At 38.8% G+C, this 6,133-nt stretch overlaps 1 pseudogene across 4 annotated transcripts; it reads left to right on the top strand.

Annotated features, from left to right (window-relative positions):
• The first annotated feature begins 479 nt into the window (after positions 1 to 479).
• Positions 480 to 4,638, top strand: LOC149230488 (transcription factor MYC2 pseudogene; annotated as a pseudogene). 4 transcript variants are annotated; one of them, XR_016248013.1, is made up of 3 exons: positions 480 to 3,659; positions 3,910 to 3,965; positions 4,134 to 4,638. The product of XR_016248013.1 is annotated as a transcription factor MYC2 pseudogene, transcript variant X3 (transcript). The 4 variants fall into 4 exon arrangements; XR_016248012.1 differs by having other exon boundaries at positions 4,122 to 4,638; XR_016248014.1 differs by having other exon boundaries at positions 4,111 to 4,638.
• The last annotated feature ends 1,495 nt before the right edge of the window (positions 4,639 to 6,133 follow it).

The raw sequence follows: 6,133 nt of genomic DNA, 5'->3' as shown, positions 1-6,133 counted from the left end.
ATAAAATTTAATAAATATAAAAGTCATTTATAAGTCGTGAACTTTGCAATTTAAAATAAAAATAAAAAATGAATGGCGTGATAAGATTTGTTTCCACATGAATATAATTATTATTTATAATTATCCTTCTGTAGCCATAAACGGCTGTCGGTGAAATCTCGTGGGCATTTTAGTATAATAATAATATTTGACAAATGGGAGGGATACCTCTTTACATGGAATATTGGGATTAATTTGTCGGTTTGCCAAATGACGGTAAAAGCATCGCACGTTTAGCACGTGCCATTTTACTATTTGGCAGGAAGGGTGCATTTTGGTTTGAGCACGGCAGTTGTGGCGCGGAGGCCCAGTTGGCGCATTGACCGATCTCAGCAGATTCGAGCCGTCGCCATGGCGGCTAAAAATACGCAATTTCGCAAATTATTAAAAGCGCAAATATATGCCATAGACGTGTCAAAGTTCCCCTCGAGAATTCAACATGGACTCGCCATTCATGTCAAATACGGACAAATGCGGCGCAAATGACATTTCGGCATTGAGGTCTAAATTCAGGTTACAAGAAAATTTGTAGTGCATTTTTATTAGGTGCCAGGGCCGAAAGCTTTGCCTCGCGGACCAACTGTGCTTCTCATGAAACGGGACGGAAGGACCAAAGGATGCTCCAGTAGACCAGATATAAGGTGAACGAGGTCCGTCTTGGATAAATTCTGTAAAAGAAAACGCCTTTCTGTGCTTCTCTGTATCGACATCAGAGCAGAGGATGAACTAAACGCGTAAGGCTTGTGACGGTGCTCGAAAGGGTCAAAGTATAAGATATAGCGAAGAGGAATTTCAATCCGGAAAATTCAGGCTTTTCTGGATAGCTGAAAAAGGTAAGTAATTAGCTAACCTTTCCTATTGAAACACGGATTTTTGAGCAATTAGGCTTCAAAATCTGCGTCTTTTGTTGAAAGAATGCTTTAAAGATCCTTAGAACGAGGAATTTTGCTTTGGAAGCGTGGGATTCAAGATCTTGTATTTGTAAGGGAGAGTAGCTTAAAGTTCCTAAGGACGAAGAATTTTTCTTTGGAAGCGGATTTTAGTGCGATTAAACTCGAAATCAGCAAAATAGCTTAAAACTTCTTAGGACAAAGCAATTTTGCTTTGGAGAAGAAGAATATAGGGGATTAAGCGTTCACATATGTCCGTAGAAGAGATCAGCTAAAGGCTTTGACCTCGAATCAAGAATTTCAAGTTGAAACGCGGTTGTGCAGTCTAGGCAGTAAAAGATCGGAAATAAGCAATTCAAGGATAATTGAATTGTCGCAAAAGGTTCCAAGCCTTCTTTCTTTCCTGTGAAAGAGGATGATTTTCTTCCAGAAAAATTAACGGAAGAGACTATAGGCAATGCATTTCCGGCTTTGGCCGGAGAAAATCTGTGGAGGTGAGAAAAATTTGCAGACAATTCAATTATGGATGCTTTCATGGCGTCATCAACGTCATCAGCGGTAGATCAGGGGTTCAGCCAAGAAACATTGCAGCAGCGTCTGCAAATTCTGGTAGAGACGGCCTCAATAGTGTGGACTTATGCGATTTTTTGGCAAGTTTCTTATGATTCTAGCGGTGCCATTCAGCTATGCTGGGGAGACGGCTACTACAAGGGGTCGAGGAACGCAGAAGAGGACGAGAGGCTTAGGATGCGCAGCCGTTTGACCGTAAGCCCCGCCGAACAGGAGTTGAGGAAAAAGGTTTTACGCGACTTACATTCTATGATTAGCGGGAGCGATGAAGTAAACCAGCAGGATAATAGTGGTGTTAGCGTAGATGAAGAAGTTACTGATGCTGAATGGTTTTATTTAATATCGATGATGCAATCCTTTTTATCGGGGTTTGGGGTACCCGGTACGGCATTTTCTAGCGGAGCTCCTGAATGGATCGTCGGAGCGGAGAGACTGCAGGTATCAAACTGCGACAGAGCAAGGCAAGCTTTTGAACTTGGGATTCAAACACTGGTGTGCGTTCCAATTCAGGGCGGCGTGGTTGAATTTGGATCGACGGAAGTGATTGTTGAAAACTGGTTGTTTCTGGAGCAGGTCAACAGTTCGTTTAACTGTAACCTCAACCAAATGCATGATAACCCCTTTCAAATCCAGTCTTTATGGCCAGCTGAAACTTTGAGTGTAAAAAGCAGCAATACTATGCAATCCGCGCAATGCATTGAGCCAGTAAGTAATCCTGAAATCCAGTCCATGAACTCTGCTTTAGCTCGGGAATTACCTGTGACAGGCAAACAAAAAGCATCTGTGTTCGCTGAACATAGTTCTTTAGTGGTTACAGACGACAAACCATTGCTGCAAACTCTAACTCAGGAGACCAAAGCCTTTGAAGCGCCGGCCATCCATATTGCAGAAACAGTAGAACCACAAACCCGCACATTTGGTTTTAAAGGCAGTGAAAAGAACGAGATAAAGCCAGCAATAAAAGAGGATACAATTGGTTTACCGTCTAATCCGCCTGGAATTGTTATAGGAGGCCTGCGCTCTAGCATTGAATCAGAGCTGTCTGATGTAGAACCCTCTGCCTCAATTAAAGATTCAACGTCTGCTGTAGTCGAGAGAAAGCCACGGAAACGTGGGAGAAAGCCTGCAAATGGCCGCGAAGAGCCTCTGAATCATGTTGAGGCTGAGCGGCAAAGGCGTGAGAAATTGAACCAGAAATTTTATGAGCTTCGTGCCGTGGTTCCTAATGTATCGAAAATGGACAAAGCTTCTCTGCTCGGCGATGCCGCTGCTTATATCAAAGATCTCTGTTCCAAACAGCAGGATTTGGAGTCCGAGAGGGTTGAATTGCAGGTTCAAATTGACACTGTAAAGAAGGAATTATTGATGAATTCTTTGAAGTTGGCAGCTAAAGAAGCAACAGATCTTTCAAGCATTGACCTTAAAGGTTTTAGCCAGGGGAAATTCCCCGGCTTGAATTCAGAAGTTCGCATTGTTGGCCGAGAGGCGATAATAAGAATTCAGTGTACTAAACATAATCATCCTGTTGCGAGACTGATGATAGCACTGCAAGAACTTGATTTGGAAGTTCTCCATGCAAGTATTTCTACTGTGAAGGATTCCTTAATTATCCAGACAGTCATTGTTAAAATGACCAGAGGTTTGTACACGGAAGACCAACTCCACGCCCTGCTTGGTAAGAAAGTCGCTGAATCTCCGAATTAAGTAGTGGAATATCACTACAATATTGAGAATTTTCCTTTGAATGCTGCACCGTGAATTGTGTTTCGGAAAGGAAATGGTGATGGTGTCCTCTAACACCATTTTCACAATGAAAACACCATTTTGTAACATAATTCAAGATTTTTTGTAGAAGCAAAGGGCAAGGACTGTGTACAGTATCATAGCTTAATGTTGCTGATCCAATAAAGCAACTTGTTCTGACATGTATTTTATTAGAAAAGTGACAAATTACGATGCAAAGAGCATTGTGGTGGTCTTTCCAAAAAACAGAGCTGTCTTCAAAAGGGTTATTATGAGATAATTCCCTCATCTTTATCATGCGAAAAGAAACTCCAGAAGGCCACATTGTTTTAAGAAGGTGGTTTTACAAAAGAAACATTGAGAACACAATTCAAAAGCTAAAATGTCCTTTCTCCGGACTGTTCATTTACAGAGCAGGTATTTGAAAATTTCTCCGACTTTGCAGAGATTGGTGATTTCAACATAATTGCTGGACAAACATGGTGGTAGTTTTTCTTTTTTTATAAATAATATTATTTGCTTTGGTCACAAATTGGTTATGCATAGGCACGCATCAAGTTTGTTTTCTTTTATACCCATATCCTTGTGATAAAGCAGCCAAGGTTTCCTTTAGTTCATAAATCTTCTCACTGCAAAGCACTTACGATCTATTCTTGACTGTAAGCAGGTAATCAACTACTCAAGGATCGTTTTAGAATTTGCATTGGTCTCAGCATGATGCTGGTAATTTTCTCTTTTCCCATTATCTAAAGATAAAATTAGGCTTTAGTCCTAGGCATTTGAGGGAACGTTATCCCTTGCAAGAATATAAAGTATTCAGTTTTGTAACTTGGTTTTTATCATTGAATAGTATTGATTTATAGCTTAGTTTGACTGCAGTATATATTGTAGGTGAGGCGTTTTGTTCACGATTTTAATGTTCTGGTCAGTGACCATGAAATTGCCTTTCGAAGAAGTTGGAAGTAAGATAGTTTCTAGCTCCGTTTTGTAGAAATGTTCTTGAATATTTGTCATATTATCCTTTGCGTTCTGCTTCTTTTCTCATTTTTTAATTGTTACCAGTGGACTCTTCTTCTTGTAACTATTCAGTGGAAACAGAATTTGAATGACTCCATGGTAGGAGAAATTCTATCAAGACGTTTCTTTATCAGAAATGTGAATCAAGGGAAATGTGGTGTCTACTGTCTCAACACATCTTTTCAAAATTTAAATGCTTGAATACTAGGTTCCTGAATTCAGATAGTACTAATGTTGAGATTGCAATGAGGTTATAAAGAGAAACGATAACTTGGCAAGCTGGGCTTTATGCGGCTACTTTGAAATTGTAATATGACATTAGTCTATTCAGCTAGATTATTAATAGTAAATACTCCCTGGAGATGTTCATCCAGATTAATACCCATTTTTAATGAATATCATAATGAGAATCATTAAAATGCCTTATGACTATCAAATTAAATGACTAGCTTCTCATTTGATAGGAATGTGCAAATATCTGATACCAAAAGACTTATGTGACTCCATGTGATACCGGGTCATTGTGAGATTTTCTTGGCAGAAGCTTCTCAGCAATTCTGAATGGATGGTCACAGGATGCTGTGGATTTTACCTTTTAAACGACTAACTAAGCACATCTACTTGTTTAATAGTACATTCAGGACAGCAATTTTACCCATCCAAAAGTAGATTTCATGGTGCATGTCCCTAGATGGATTCGTTATTATTTTTTCTCTCTCCATCTCGTGATGGATTTGTTAGTATTTTTTCTCTCTCCATCTCGTGATAGTTTTGTTAGTATTTTTTCTCTCTCCATCTCGTTATGGACTTGAGCAAAATGCATGTGTATCTGCTCTCTCCATCTTCTTATGGACTCGATTAAAATGCATGTGTATCTGCAGGGCTAATGCATACTGTCCTTACTACTGTGAAAAGAGGAAGAAAAATACTCTGAAAAGAATGATGGAGAAAAAGAGGATATGAAAATAGTAAAAAATGCTAAAAATTAGAGCAGTAAGCACCTAGATTATAACTACAGCATACGACGTTACCAAAAACGAGAAACAGGAAACTGGACGTGAAAGGATATGGTATGGGAAATGGCAAAATTCTAGACTACAGAAGTTTTATATATATGTCAAGAGAGTCACTAAGGGCTCCTAAACTATAGCTACGAAAGCAAGGCCACCCTACCTTTGATATTATGGGACCTCATTTTAGTCAAAGTCACATGATTTTCACTGAGAATCCATCTGTCTGCAAGATACATGTAGATGTTTTTATCTTAAGCTTTTTAACCTTAATGGAAAAAATAGAACAGTAATAAATGAAGAATGAGGGTTTTTCCATGGATTTTTTTTGGTTTTATGTGCGACAGTAAAGTATGCACTATGTATATCAAACTTGGTGAGTCTTGACGAACTGATGTAAATCAAACTGGGTGAGTCTTAATGGAAAAAATAGAACAATAATAAATGAATATTGGAAGTTGTTCCTAGGATTTTTTTTTGTTCTATTTTCTGTCAGTGAAGTATGTATATCAAACTGGGTGAATCTTGACAAAATTGCTGAGTTTTGGTTAAAAGTTTGACCACAGTTGACCAAGTTGTCTGTTTGCAAGTAAACTCTAAAACAAGCACTGTGTTGTATTAGGTAAACTTGGTCTGCTATATTACATGTAATTTAAGTCTTTAAAATGCTTGGGGATTCTCCATTGTAATGTGTCAGAGTTGAGAAGAAGACTCACTTGGTCATGATTAGGATGTTGGCCAACTTGGCTGCATTAAGGCAAGGATAATAATAGATCCATCATTATATAGGTTTTCCTGGTTGGGGTTTCCCAAAGTAAATCATATGTATATGGTTTATGTGACTTCTTGCTATATATGATTTCT

Source organism: Pinus tabuliformis, chromosome J (assembly GCF_031772625.1).
Source record: "Pinus tabuliformis cultivar Carrire ecotype Pingquan chromosome J, CPIR1, whole genome shotgun sequence".
In the NCBI taxonomy this organism is placed as follows: domain Eukaryota; kingdom Viridiplantae; phylum Streptophyta; class Pinopsida; order Pinales; family Pinaceae; genus Pinus; species Pinus tabuliformis.
This window is presented reverse-complemented; position numbering and strand designations above follow the sequence as displayed.